This window comes from Heptranchias perlo, chromosome 3, assembly GCF_035084215.1.
Source record: "Heptranchias perlo isolate sHepPer1 chromosome 3, sHepPer1.hap1, whole genome shotgun sequence".
NCBI classification, from domain to species: Eukaryota; Metazoa; Chordata; class Chondrichthyes; order Hexanchiformes; family Hexanchidae; genus Heptranchias; species Heptranchias perlo.
This window is the reverse complement of record NC_090327.1, coordinates 135,668,300-135,683,293: the sequence shown is the minus strand read 5'-3', so window position 1 is coordinate 135,683,293 and position 14,994 is coordinate 135,668,300. Positions and strand designations below refer to the sequence as shown.

The 14,994-nt window shown below is 44.8% G+C and overlaps 1 protein-coding gene across 2 annotated transcripts in view; it reads right to left on the bottom strand.

Moving 5' to 3' along the window:
- The window catches only part of LOC137320246 (antizyme inhibitor 1-like), a 53,195-nt gene extending 38,710 nt beyond the window's left edge, over positions 1 to 14,485 (bottom strand). The window contains exon 1 of one of the 2 annotated variants that reach the window (XM_067982014.1): positions 14,231 to 14,485. The gene's annotated coding sequence lies outside the window, so the exon portion shown is untranslated. Of the gene's footprint in view, positions 1 to 12,336; positions 12,632 to 14,230 lie in introns of those variants that run through there. The other variant, XM_067982015.1, reaches the window with a different exon arrangement.
- Positions 14,486 to 14,994: the final 509 nt, after the last annotated feature.

Below are 14,994 nucleotides of genomic sequence, written 5' to 3'. Positions count from 1 at the left end.
CTTTACATCTAATAAATGATCTCTTTATCTTGCCTGGGAATAACTGCACATAAATCTGGCATACCCTTAAAAAATACCCATCATTCTAACTCGAGTCTCCTATTACTATAACTTGTATTTTATGAATGAATCAGCCATGCCCAATTTTGGGAATTAGTCATACCCATTACAACAGAAGACATACAGACATCTAAATGGAGTAATCAAATTACATTAAAAAAATGACACTGTTCACAGGTTTAAGAAAGCAGACTGGGAATTAAAAGTGCAGCATTATAAATCTGTTGTAAAACAATTTGGTTTAATTACCGTACATCTGTTTTTTCTTTGATTAAGACAAATGTCACAAATGATGTTAATGTGGTACTCAATGCATCAGACACAAAATCTACTGTCAATGTTGTGTGCTTACCATGTGTACCATGTCATAAGAACATAAGAAATAGGAGCAGGAGTAGGCCAATCGGCCCCTCGAGCCTGCTCCGCCATTCAATAAGATCATGGCTGATCTGATCCTAACCTCAAATCTAAATTCATGTCCAATTTCCTGCCCGCTCCCCGTAACCCCTAATTCCCTTTACTTCTAGGAAACTGTCGATTTCTGTTTTAAATTTATTTAATGATGTAGCTTCCACAGCTTCCTGGGGCAGCAAATTCCACAGACCTACCACCCTCTGAGTGAAGAAGTTTCTCCTCATCTCAGTTTTGAAAGAGCAGCCCCTTATTCTAAGATTATGCCCCCTAGTTCTAGTTTCACCCATCCTTGGGAACATCCTTACCGCATCCACCCGATCAAGCCCCTTCACAATCTTATATGTTTCAATAAGATCGCCTCTCATTCTTCTGAACTCCAATGAGTAGAGTCCCAATCTACTCAACCTCTCCTCATATGTCCACCCCCTCATCCCCGGGATTAGCCGAGTGAACCTTCTTTGTACTGCCTCGAGAGCAAGTATGTCTTTTCTTAAGTATGGAGACCAAAACTGTATGCAGTATTCCAGGTGCGGTCTCACCAATACCTTATATAACTGCAGCAATACGTCCCTGTTTTTATATTCTATCCCCCTAGTAATAAAAGCCAACATTCTGTTGGCCTTCTTGATCACCTGCTGCACCTACAAACTAACTTTTTGATCTTCTTGCACTAGGACCCCCAGATCCCTTTGTACTGCAGTACTTTCCAGTTTCTCACTATTAAGATAATAACTTGCTCTCTGATTTTTCCTGCCATAGTGCATAACCTCACATTTTCCAATATTGTATTGCATCTGCCAAATCTCCGCCCATTCACCCAGCCTGTCTATATCCCCTTGCAGGTTTTTTATGTCCTCCTCACTCTCTACTTTCCCTCCCATCTTTGTATCATCAAAGATCACTGAATACCTAGCAGCAGATTTTCTGCCACAACTAAAACAGGGACAACTTGATTTTAAGATCAGGTTTGCAGTGGGATTATGATGCCACTTATCACTAGAATAGAAGTTATGAACTGGAATGTGCTGCCTGAAAGGGTGGTGGAAGCAGATTCAATCGTGGCTTTCAAAAAGGAATTGGATAAATACTTGAAGGGAAAAAATTTGCAGGGCTACGGGGAAATGGGACTAACTGGATTGCTCTTACAAAGAGCCAGCACAGGCTTGATGGGCCGAATGGCGGCCTCCTGTGCTGTTATTATTCTATGTATCTTCTATTCTATGATGTAAGTTTTTCTTTTCATTTGACCAGGATAGCATAAGGTAAGTTCATCAATTCATTAGTTTGCAAATAACAGTACTGATAAGCCCATTCCACTTTTCTTGTTCCACCACCAATCATTTACAATTTCCTTTCTCCATTTTATCTTTTATGGCCTCTCTCTTTACCCCACTGAACAGCTCCTCCAAATATTTTGTTTATTTTAGGATGAAGTTTACTATGATAAAAGTTAAATTAATTTTTGGCTAATGAAAAGTTAAGGTATAGACTTAAAAATATTTTTAAAAACTTTTTTCAGCAGACTACAAGACACAATTAACCATCTTCAAAATTAAATAAATTTTTCCCGTCAGATTTTGAGCACTCATGAAAGGAAAATATTATGGTCACACAGCTGTAAACATATTCACACAAAAAAAACCTTGGAGGTGATGGGGAATGCAGATTCACCAGAATGATACTGGGGTTTAAAGGGTTAAAATATGAGTCTCCTTTACAATTTTTGAAGCATTGGAACAACAGTAGGCCAGTTAGCCCCCCAAGTCTGTTCTGCCATTCAATTAGGTCATGGCTGAACTCCATTTACCATCCATTGTTCCATATTCCTCGATACCCTTACCCAACAAAAATCTATCAATCTCAGTCTTGAAAACTTCAACTGACCCAGCATCCACAGCCTTTTGAGGAGAGAGTTCAATATTTCCACTACCCTTTGCATAAAAAAATGCTTCATGATTTCACTCCTAAATGGCCTAGCTCTAATTTTGAAATGATCCGCCGTGGTTCTGGATTCCCCTCCAGAGGAAATAGTTTCTCTGTACTTACCCTGTTGAATCCCTTTATCATTTTAAAGACCTTGACTGGATCACCCCTCAAACTTCTAAACTCAAGGGATCATAAACCAAGTTTATGCAATCTGGCCTCATAATTTAACCCTTTAAGCTCCAGTATCATTCCGGTGAATCTGCATTCCCCATCACATCCGATACATCTCTCCTACGGTGCAGTGTTCAAAGCTGAACGCACTGCTCCAGATGGGGTCTGACTAAGGCCCAGACAACTGAAGCATCACTTCCCACTTTTAAATTCCAACCCCCTTGAAACAAAGACTAACGTACATTAGTCATTACTTTTTGTACCTGTGCTTTTAGTGATTCATGTACATGGACACCTAAGTCCCATTGCTCCTTGGCAGCGCCTAGTGGCTCACCATCAAAAAAATTCAACTAGATTAGTCAGATATGACCTACCCGTCACAAATCCATGCTGACTCTCTGATCAGCTGCTATTTATCCAAGTGCTCAGTCACTGTCTCTGATGATAGATTCCAATAACTTTCCCACAATTGATGTTAAAGTGACAGGTCTGTCGTTAACTGGTTTCTCCCTCCCTCCCTTCATAAATAATGGAGTAACATTTGCAATTTTCCAGTCCAAAAGGCACATTTCCTGAATCTAGAGCGCTTTGCAAAATTATGACTGACACACCTGCAATTTCCTCATCTATTTCTTTTAATACCCTGGGGTGGAAACCATCAGTTCCTGGAGCCTTGTCTATCTGAAGTCCTATTATTTTCTCCATTGCCATTTAAAAAAAAAACTTTTATCAAATCCACTAAGTTCCTCTCCTTGACTTATTTTAGGTTGCCTTGTACCGCTGGTATTTTGTCCTCTTTCTTCACTGTGAAAAGAGATACCAAGTCTGCCATTTTTAAAATTATCCATTATAGTCTTGCCTGCATCAGTCTTTAATGGGCCCATATTTAACCTCATTGCTTGTTGACCATCTGGTTTGGGACCTATTTTCTGTGAGGTTTATTCACTCAATGCAATCAACTTGGTACTGCAGGGTACGGTAGCGTAATGGTTATGTTACTGGAGTAGTAATCCAGAGGCCTGGCCAATAATCCATAGAACATGAGTTCAAATCCTACCAGGGCAGTTTGTGAAATCGAATTCAGTTTAAAAAAACCTAAATAAATCTGGCATAAAACAGTGATACTAGCACAAGTGACCATGAAGCTATCGGATTGTTGTACACACCCAACTGGTTCACTAATGTACTTTAGGGAAGGAAACCTGCTGTGCTTACTGATCTATATGTGACTCCAGTCCTACACCAACGTGGTTGACTCTTAACTGCCCTCTGAAATGGCCTACCAAGCCACTCAGTTGTATCAAACTGCTACAAAAAAGGATATGAATAATAAAACCGATGGATGAGACCTAGGCAAGGACACAACACATCCAGCCGAGTTGAACCTGAAAAGACCTCCTCGCTAACATGAGGACTGGTACCAAAATTGGGAAAGCTTTCCCACAGACGAGTTAGGTATGATTCCAAGAGTATGACTACGTCCAACAGCCAACGCCTCAGACTCTTCCATCATCATTCTTGGGTACGCCTTATCCTACCGGCAGGACAGACCTATCAGAAGGGGCACAGTGGTAGACAGTCGGGTGGGACTAGCCCTGGGAGTCTTCAACATTGATGCTAGACCCCGTAAAGTCTCATGGCTTGAGATCTAACATAGGTAAGGAAACCTCCTGTCCTCCCTCAGCTGATGAATCAGTACTCCTCCTAAGCACCACTTGGAGGAAGCACTGACGGTAGCAAGGACACAGAATATACCATGGCTGGAGGTTTCAATGTCCATCACCAAGAGTAGCTTGGTGGAATCACCACTGACCGAGCTGAAGGACAGCTGCCAGACTGGGATTGTGGCAGGTGGTGAGAAAACCAACACAAGGGAATAATCTACTTGATCTCGTCCTCACCAATTTATCCGTCACAGATGGATCTGGCCATGACAGTATTGGTAAAAGTGACCACCACACAGTCTTTGTGGAGATTAAGCCCCCTCCCCACTGAGGACATCCTCCATCGTATTGTCCGGCACTACCATCGTGCTAAGTGGGCTAGATGAAGAACAGATCCAGCAATTCAAAAACTGGACATCCATATGGCACTGTGAGCTATCAGCAGTATTGCATTCCACCACAATCTGTAACCTCATAGACCAGCATATCTCAATGCTCCATCACCAAACAAGATGACCAAGCCTGATTCAATGAGGAGCGTACAAGAGCAGGCCAGGAGCAGCACCAGGCGTATCTGAAAATGAGATGCCAACCTGGTGAAGCTACAACACTGGACTACATGTATGCTAAACAGATGAAGCAGCATGCTATAGACAGAGCTAAGCAATCCCATAATCAATGGATCAGATCAAAGCTTTGCAGTTCTGCCACATCCAGTTGTAAATGTGGGTGGACAATCAAGCAACTAACGGGAGGAGCTTCCTCGATGATGGCAGAGCCAGGCACATGAGTGCAAAACACAAGGTGAAGAGCTTGCAATGATCCTCAGTCAGAAGTGCCGAGTGGATGATATTTTTCGGCCTCCTGCTGAGGTCCCCACAATCACAGATGCCAGTCTTCAGCAAATTCAATTCACTCCACGTGATATTTAGAGCGCACTGGACACAGCAGAGGCTACGGGTCCCGACAACGTCATGGATGTAGTGAAGACCTGTGCTCCAGAACTAGCCGCTCCTCTAGCCAAACTGTTTCAACAGAGCAACAACATTGGCATCTACCTGACAATGTGGAAAATTGCTCAGGTATGTCCTGTCCAAAAGCAGGACAGAGGATACAGATTTAAGGTGATCGGCAAAAGAGCCAGAAGCGGCATGAGGAAACATTTTTATGCAGTGATTTGTAATGATCTGGAATGTACTGCCTGAAATGGTGGTGGAAGCAGATGCAATAGCAACTTTCAATGGGGAATTGGCTAAATACTTGAAGGGAAAAATTTTTACATGGCTATGGGGAAAGAGCAGGGGAATGGGACTAATTGGATAGCTCTATCGAAGAGCCAGCACAGGCACAATGGGCTGAATGGCCTCCCCTTGTGCTGTACCTACTATGATACCAGAACTGAGAGTTTATACCTCTCAGGGGAGATTGAGCAGGTTGGGACACTTTTCTCTAGAAAGGAGAAGACTGAGGGGTGACCTGATAGAGATCTTTAAGATTATGAAAGGGTTTAATACGAGTAGGTATAAGAGATGTTTCCACTTGTAGGGGAGACCAGAACTAGCGGCCATAAATATAAGGTAGTCATTAATAAATCCAACAGGGAATTCATGAGATACTTCTTTACCCAGAGGGTGGTTTGAATGTGGAACTCACTACCACAAGGAGTGGTTGAGGCGACTAGCATAGATGCATTTAAGGGGAAGCTAGATAAACACATGAGGGAGAAAGGAATAGAAAGATATGCTGATAAGGTTGGATGAAGTAGGGAGGGAGGAGGCTCGTATGGAGCATAAACACTAGCATGGAGCATAAACATTCTATATAATTCTATGCAAAGTGTGGTGCCCAGAATTGTACACAATACTCCAGCTGAGGCCTAACCAGTGATTTGTGAAGGTTAGCATAACTTCCTTGTTTCTATATTCAATGCCCCTATTTACAAAGCCAAGTATCCCATACACTTTTTTTAAACCACCTCATCAACTTGCCCTGCTACCTTCAAAGATTTGTGAATATGCACCCCCAGGTCCCTCTGCACTTGCACGCCCCTCAAAATAGTACCATTTAGATCCATGTTGTTCCTCCCAAAGCGCATCACTTCACAGTATCCACATTAAATTGCATCTGCTGTGTGTCTGCCCATCTCATCAGTCTGTCTATGTCCTGAAGCTTGCCTCCTCACTATTTACTATGCTGTCAAGTTTTGTATCATCCGCAAACTTCGAAATTGTATACCCTATACCCAAGTCCAGGTCATTTATATATAAGAAAAGCAATGGTCCTAATACCAATCCCTGGGGGACCTCACTGCATACTTCTCTCCAGTCAGAAAAATGTCTATTCACCACCAATCTCTGCGTCTTATCTCTTAACCAATTACGTACCCAAGTATCCACCATTCCTTTAATCCCATATGCTTCTCTTTTCTAAATAAGTCGGTTATGTGGTACTTTATCAAATGCCTTTTGAAAATCCATATATACATCAACCATACTACCTTCATCAACCCTCTCTGATACTTCATCAAAGAACTCAATCAGGTTAGTCAGACACAATTTGCCTTTAACAAATCCATGCTGGCTATCCCTTATTAACCCATGCTTCTCCAAGTGAGAATTAACTTTGTCCTTGACAACAGTCTCTAGTAGTTTTCCCACCACTGATGTTAGACTGACTGGCCTGCAGTTACCACATTTTTCTCTACTCTTTTTCAAACAGCGGTGTAATAATTGCAATCCTCCAGTCCTCCAGAGCCACTCCCATATCCAAGGACGATAGAAAGATTGTGGTCAGAGCGTTTGCTATCTCCACCCTTGCTTCCCTCAGCAACCTAGGATGCATCCCATCTGGCCGGGTGAGTTGTTAACTTTGAGTGATGCCAACCTATTTAGCACCTCCTTCCTATCTATTTTCATCCTCCTCTACTGCGACATTAACTTTATCCTCTTCTTTTGTGAAGACTGATGTGAAGTCCGCATTCAGTACCTCAATCGTGCCCTCTGCCTCCACAAGGTGATTTCCTCTTTGGCCCTAATTAGCCCCACCATTCCTTTAACTATCCTTTTACAGGTTCATAAAAGATTTTTGGGTTCTCTTTTATGTTACCCACTAATTTTTTCTCATATCCTCTCTTTGCCCTTCTTATATCCTTTTTCAATTTCCCCCCTGCACTCTGTGTTCTGCATTGAATACCAGTTTGTGAGTGCCACACTCCCAGGGGATTCCTGCACTGCCTGCCTGTTCCTCACCCACTCCCTCCCTCTCCTCCTGAACTCTCCAGCTATGGTGTGATCACCTCCTGAAATGTGTTAGTCACAAAACTCTGTACGCACTGTGGTGATACCAGCTGCCCCTCAAGGTCTGAAACTCGAGCAGTCGGTGGCACTTCCTGCATACGTGGTTTCCCAGGACACACAAAGTGTTCTGGAGTTTCCACATGGCACAGGATGTGCAAGTGACTGGCTTCAGCTGGCCTGTCATGTTAGCGAACGTTATTTAAAACTGTTTGTTTAGCTTGAAGGCTATTTAACTGTTTATAACACGAAAACACTAACCACTAAACTAAGTACTTACACTAACTCATCCCTGCCGCTCCTCCTTGTGTTGCGACGTCACTTTTTGATTTTTTTTTGTTGTTGTCTGTTGCAGACTCACCGCTCCTCTAGCGATACTCTGCCACAGTAATGCCCACATGCAACAAGACCTGGACATCATGCAGGCTTGGGCTGATGAGCGGCAATTAACATTCGCGCCACACAAGTATCGGGCAACGACCATCTCCAACAAGAGAGGGTGCAATCATCTCCCCATGACATTCAATGGTATTATCATAGTCAAATCGACCATCTTCAACATCCCAGGGGTTGCTACTGACCAGAAACCCAACTGGAACTGCCACGTAAATGCCATGGCTACTAGATCAGGTCAGAGGCTGCATTTTCTGAGCAAGTGGCTTACCTCCTGACTCCCAAAGCCTATCCACCACCTTCAAGGCACAAGTCAGAATTATGATGGAATACCCTCCACTTGTTTGGATGGGTGTAGTTGCAACATTGCTCAAGAAGCTTGACACCATCCAGGACAAAGCAGTCCATTTGATCCGCAACCCATCCATCACCATTAACAGCCACTCCCTCCACCACTGTGCACAGTGGCTGCAGTGTATGCCATCTACGGGATGCACTGCAGCACTTGTCAAGCTTCTTCAGCAGCATCTCCCAAATCAGTGACTTCCACCACCTAGAAGGACAAGGGCGGTAGGTGCATGGAAACACCATTACCTCCAAATCACACACCATCCCGACTTGGAAATATATCGCTGTTCCTTCTTTGTTGTTGGGTCAAAATCCCAGAATTCCCTATCTAACAGCACTGTGGGAGTACCTTCACCGCATGGACTGTAGTGATTCAAGGCAGCGGCTCACCACCATCTTCTCAAGAGCAACTAGGGATGGGCAACAAATGCTGGCTATGCTAGTGATGCCCATATCCCGAGAATGAATTTTTAAAACTTGGGTTTGCAGCGTGAGGAACATGATGTGCAGGGCAATGTAAACGATGCTATGATACTATTTGTAGAAGGGCAAAGATTTCTCCCACTGCTGGCAAACATTCTGCTCTCAGCATTGTGTTTCAGCTGGACAATGGAGGACGATGGTGTGGTCAACCATCTCAAAGCCTGCAGACAGGACGAGAAGATTGAGGAGGTATAGTGCACCACAGTGACACTCACATAGGATGTCATTTGTGACTTTGATAAGGGCTGTTTCAATGCTTTAGCGGGGCAGAAACCTGATTGGAGGGATTGAAACATGGAGGTGCAGGGAAGACGGATACGGAATTGGGAGGTGACAACACGTTGGAGATGGGGCAATAGTTTGCAAGGACAGAGGCACAAGGGTGAGTTTTTTTTGGAGGGGGTGTATGACGGCAGATTTGAAAGGAAGTGTGATATTACCAGGGGAAAGGGAAACGTTTACATCAGCTAGTATGGGGTGGGGGGGGCCAGGCAGGGAAGTTGGATGGTCAGCAGTTTAGTGGAAATAAGCTTGAGAGAGCTGGAAGTGGGTCTCATGGACAAGGTGAGCTTGGAGAGCACATGAGGGGAGATAGGAGAGAAACTAGAGAAAGGTGCGACTTTAGGGCTAGGGCAGGAAAGTTTGGCTTGGCGGGCTAGGGGAAGGGAGGCATGCGGCAGAGGCAGCTGAATGGACGGTCTCAATCTTAGCGACAATGAAGTTCACGAGCTCCTCGCACTTGTTGTTGGAGGTGAGTGTGGAGAGGATAGGGGTTTAAGGCAACGGTTGGTAGTGGAGAAGCGAAGCCGGGGTTATCTTTGTATTCCAGGGTGATCCTGGAGCAGTGAACAGTATTGGCAGAGAACAGCAGGACCCAATAGTGCTGTATGCAGTTCAGCCAGATCTGATGATGGATGCGGGGTTGGAAGCGGGAAGGGAGATGCGAGTGGAGAGGGATACAAGGAAGTGATCATATATGGCCTTATCTGCGATTGATACAACGATAGGCGAGATGGCAAGGTTGAGGAGGTGGCCATGAATATGGATGGGAGAGTTTATATGGAGGGAGTGGTGAAGGGAGGACAGTGAAGTCAGAGGAGGGAGGGCAAGGTGAATTCAGATGGAGGTTGAAATCACCAAGGATGAGAAGTAGCTCAGTGCAGAGGCTGAGGGAGGAAAGCAGTGAAAATATCTTGGCGAGAAAGTTGGTGTGGTACTTGGGTGGGTGGTGGAGAACGAACACTTTCAAAAGTGAGGGGTAGAACAAGGTGAGATGCTCAAAGATGGAGAGGGTGCCAGAGAAGTAGGGGTAGAGACCAAGGTGAGATTTGGTGATAAGGGCCACACTGCCACTGTGGCGGCTTGGGAGGGGCAGGTGGTGGAAGGTATAGCCAGGCAGGGAGGCTTCAGTAAGGGGGAAAGGTGTCATCACCAAGTTTCCGTTAAGGCCATGATGTCAATGCAATCATCCACAGTAAGGTCATGGCCAGCAAGGGTCTTGTTCACAAGTGAACTCATATCCTGGAGGGAGACGTGGAGAGGGGTGGTGATAGTTGATCCGCTGGCAGATTCCACTGGGTCAGCATGGGAGGGGTGAATGGGGCAGGAAGGAGGTTGGCAAGATTAGTGCAGGCGTGCTGGCCGGGGAGGTTGACCGAGCGTGTCGGATGGGGCAGTTGGGGCTGCTGCTCGTAAGGAGGCCATGACGAGTGCCTCGATGGGCCCTTCGGAGGATGTCGAGAGGCACAGAGGGAAGCTGTGAGCATATCCAAGAGGGAATCAGACCTGGAACAGCGGCAGGAGAGTAGGAGGGTCGTGGGGTAGTGAAGCGTTAGGGTAGGGATGCAAGGGTTTGGGGGGGGGAGCTGTGTAGAGAAATGAAAGGAGGCACGATGGCAGGAGAGAAGGGCCTAAGAGGGGGTAATAGAGAAGAAAAAGGGAACTAGAAGTGACAGGTGTGGATCTGGAGCGGCCACCAAAATGCACATGCGAATGGACACAAAGAAACTCATGATACATAAGCATGGCAAAGATTAGGATTGATATGTCCTGGTAGTAAAGTCAGGTATAAGGCATGTTATTGTGCCAGTAAAACAGCTGAATCTCACTGCTGACTGAAATGCCAGTAGGCTGCAATGGTTGCAGAGAACAATCAGATGACTATCACAACTGACTACGCTGTTTGTGTAACTCTCCAGCACTCCGTGCCCTGCATTTCAGTCAGATGCAGGACTCAGCTGTTCTAATAATGCACAGTTGATCACATTTGGTTATCAGGCTAAACCCTGCAAGATAGTCCATAAGAAAAAGAGAGAGAAATTAGCTATCATGGAATCATCCCTGTATATCCTTATCCACATGCCCTTGAAGTGACTTTTACTGTATAGCTCAAAAGCTTCTCTGTACACACAACTGACATTTGGAAGCCTAAAATCTACAACTCTACTCCAGAATATTTTCCACAGTTCAAAAGAACATTGTAAGAAAATTTCATTTGTTTACCATTACACTTTTACTGAATTCCTGTTGACAGAGCTGATATCAGGCCATTTTAGAATAAAGTTAATTTTAACAGTAAGCCAGATTTTGAAAGGGCAGACTTGTAAACACTAAGAATCTCTTCAGAATAGTTTATTTTGTTGCTCTGGGTCCATGTATATTTTCTGTTATAAAAAGGGAGAAAATAGTTCAAAGGACTCCAAGTACTGCATAATACTATAGTTATTAACTCCATTTGAAATGCAATAGAGCCCCAATTATCCGCCTTCCTTTGATCAGTGTTTGCAATTATACGTGAACTGGACCAGTGGGAGTCAGGGCATCAACTGCCTGGCTGGAACTTCAGGGTGGATATTATGTGCACTTTAAACTTCCAAGCACACTTCATTCCTTTTGCTACACCATACAAAATTCACTCAACTACACAGAATCCTTTAAGGCAGGAACTGAGGTTGGGTTTGGTACTGTCTTTTTTGGGCTGCTACTTCAGCTTCAGGTCAGGTGTTAGTGGCACAGCTTTTCCACCAAGTGGCCCCCCTTCCTGATGGCAGTTAATTGGGGTTCCACTGTACAGTTACTTGCAGTTTATTAAACTACAAAAATCCAAACTTTGTCCAACAAAAGTAGCTTTACCCACTTTCTGTACCATCTCGGAACTGTTACCAAACTCTACTTCTGATAATCCCAAGTCATTTCTATGCTTAAAATATTGAACCAATAATTTGAATTTTTAAATAACACAGCAAAGTGGGGATTTAGTGCCAAAAATATGAACGATGAGATAGCTCGAGTTAAGAAATTCCGAATTAAGAATAGATTGATTGTATGGTCAATCTTGACTCAATCCTCTTCAGTCACTTTTTCACACTAAATGTCTAACATAGCGCTGTAGGGTAACATTTCTGTTCTGACCTATCCATGCCACATGAACAAAACTCAAAATAACGTCCTTCGTTTGGACATGAGGGTGGGGGGGAGGAAGTAAACAAGGAGTTATCCAATTCAACACAAACGTTTTTGAAAACCCCTCGACGATGCTCCCAAGTTTATAAACCCTTAAGAAGAAGAAAACCCACACTATTTACCTGAAACATTTACAAAAGCTCTGACCGACTTCACTCCTTGGCAAGTTTTAAAATCAGCTGTGGTGTCTGATTTGCTGCCCCGGCGCTGTCTGTGCACTCCTGCATGCCCGGCTCCGGCTCCGCCTGGCCCCGCTTCACTCTCTATTATTACCACACGCGCAGCCGGCGCTATTGTCCACACGCAACAATAGCATCAATCTGGCCTGTGCCGGTCCCAACCGGAACATTTCCACTACCGACCATTAATTAAAAAAAAAACAATAATGACCGGCACAACACCTTCCACTTTCTCCTCGGACTGGCGCGCCTTTTTTTAAAAAAAAAACCCACAAGCGGATGGGCGGGGGGAAACGCAAACAAAACACACAATTAGGCTGCATAATGCTGTTTGTTCCAATTCACTGGAGCAAAAAGCTATTTTTAAAAAAAAACTACGTGCACGCAGTTTGAATTAAGAGATCGGATATTCGATCCCAACTTTCTACGGTTTGAAAGTAAGGTACTGTTATTTTTCAAAAATGTTTTGTCAAAAAAAAAAATCTACGTGTATTGATTATAGAAACGGGTTAATATTGAGAGTTCAAAAGTTGATGGGCGGGGGTGGAAATTCTGTTCGTTTTTCCTCTCCAAAAAGACCTGGCTTCAATTCTTGGAAAGTTTCTTGTCGCCAAAACAAACATAACCGGAGCAGGAAGGTTACAATTTAAATATATATATATATATATACACGGCTCAAAGTTTCCATCATTCTCGTTATTTGAGAACCATGTCAGAGTTTCCAGTTATTTTGCTTTTGGTGCTTTGGATTACAAGTTCTCGAGAGGCCGACAGCCCAGGAACCCGAACCGAGACGGCTCCATCACACTCGTTCAAAATCAAGCGGCCTCGGGGAGCAGTTCAACTCTTAGCAACCGGCTCGCAGGCTGCTTTTACTGGAAGTTTTTGTGAACAGGTGTTGCGTCAACTTGCCCCCCCCGCCACATGGACGGCGGCCATCATTGCGCCACTTTCCGATTATAACGTAGCCGATGGCGCTGTTTGGCAGCAACCAGCATCTCTTACAGGAGAGGGAACGACCGTGCGGCCCCTTCGCAGGAAATGTAAAATCGCGCCTTACAGAGAAGCTCCTAGTTTTTAAAAAACTTATTATAATATAAATGTGCAGTGATACGATGTGTATATGTCACGGCCTTCACGTCCACTTCATGCCAATGCAGGAAAAGCAGACTTTGTGAAACTACATTGCGGCGCTGAAGAGAAATTTAATGCGGATTTCACGGTTCCTGTCGGTTATTTTTTTTTAAAAAAAAAAATTTAAAAATTAAAATTCCGTTCTCAACTGTCGCTCGTTCCGTGGGACGGGGAGCCCAACTTCATCGCGCAGTGACGTAATTAGACTGACAGGCCCGCCGGCCACACACAGGCGGCAGAGGCTCTTCGTTCCGCCAATCGGCGGGCGAATTCGCCAGCAAGGGGGCGGGCGCTGTCGCGAAGGACATTGGGATTTCCGAAGTCGCCTTCACTCAAACGATGAAGGCCGACCAGAAGGGCCAGCTGGCGACAGACACGCAGGCTCCCCGAAAACAACACCAACGCGTTACTGGTGTTCTCCCCCCCCCCGCCCCGCGCTCACATTATTTAAATGTCGAACCCACTCGGTTTTTTTCTTTGAGAGCCCATTTGACCACAATGAAAGGCCTTTTGTCACGCCAACCGTCTCTTCCCCCCCCCTCCCTCCCCAACACACACACACCCACCCCGTTCGACTCATTGAATGGACGGTTTGAAAGGGTTTTTTTTTGAAGAAACATGGCATCTTCCGAGCTCCACCACAAACACACACAAAAAAAAGCTTCCCCCCCACCCCCCCCAAAATAAAACCAAATGTACTCACGTGAGATAACGGCCCAAAAGATTTGGTAAAGCGTCTTCTCTTTTTAGGCGGAATTTTTAAAAAGTAATAGGGGGACCTACAGGAGAAAGACGACAAGCGCCCTTTGCCATAAAAGCTCGTCCCGGTCGAGGTGGAAAAGGAGGACGCGGCGCGTAGAGACAGACACACACACACACTCAGTCAGTCAGTCAGAGTCAGACTCAGACACAATCCAATACCGGCAGCAGACAGTATGTGAAAGGAGCAGCCGCCCGCCCCGGCGCACACTCTTATAGCTTCGGTCTGGGACCCGGATGCTCAAGGCCACCTCCTCCTTCTCCTCCTCCTCCAAACACCGAGGTCCTCGTTACCACAACAACCGCCGGAGCGGCCTGTGTTGGGGGTGATGGATGGGGGAATCGACACCTTGCCTTTTGGGACAGGAGCCGGGTAACCTGGCGGGGGGCTTATACGAGTCTTGAAGAAGAAGAAGGTTTGGTTTGGTTTCTGACGACAGAATAGATAAATATGTCGATTTTTTTCTCTCATTTCTGCGTCCTCACGCCATCACGCACAACAGCAGGACTCGGGGGGGGGGTGGATTTTATTTTCTATGTTCGTTGTCTGTGGGTTACAAAAAAAAATGTAATTTTTTTTGGGGGGGGGGAACCGAAAAAAAAGAGTTGTTTCAGTGTGAATAAGAATAATACATCTTTAAAATTTGTTGTGTGGGAGAGGCTGTTTTGTGTGTCAACTAGTCCGAGTTTCGCCCCTGTACACAATTC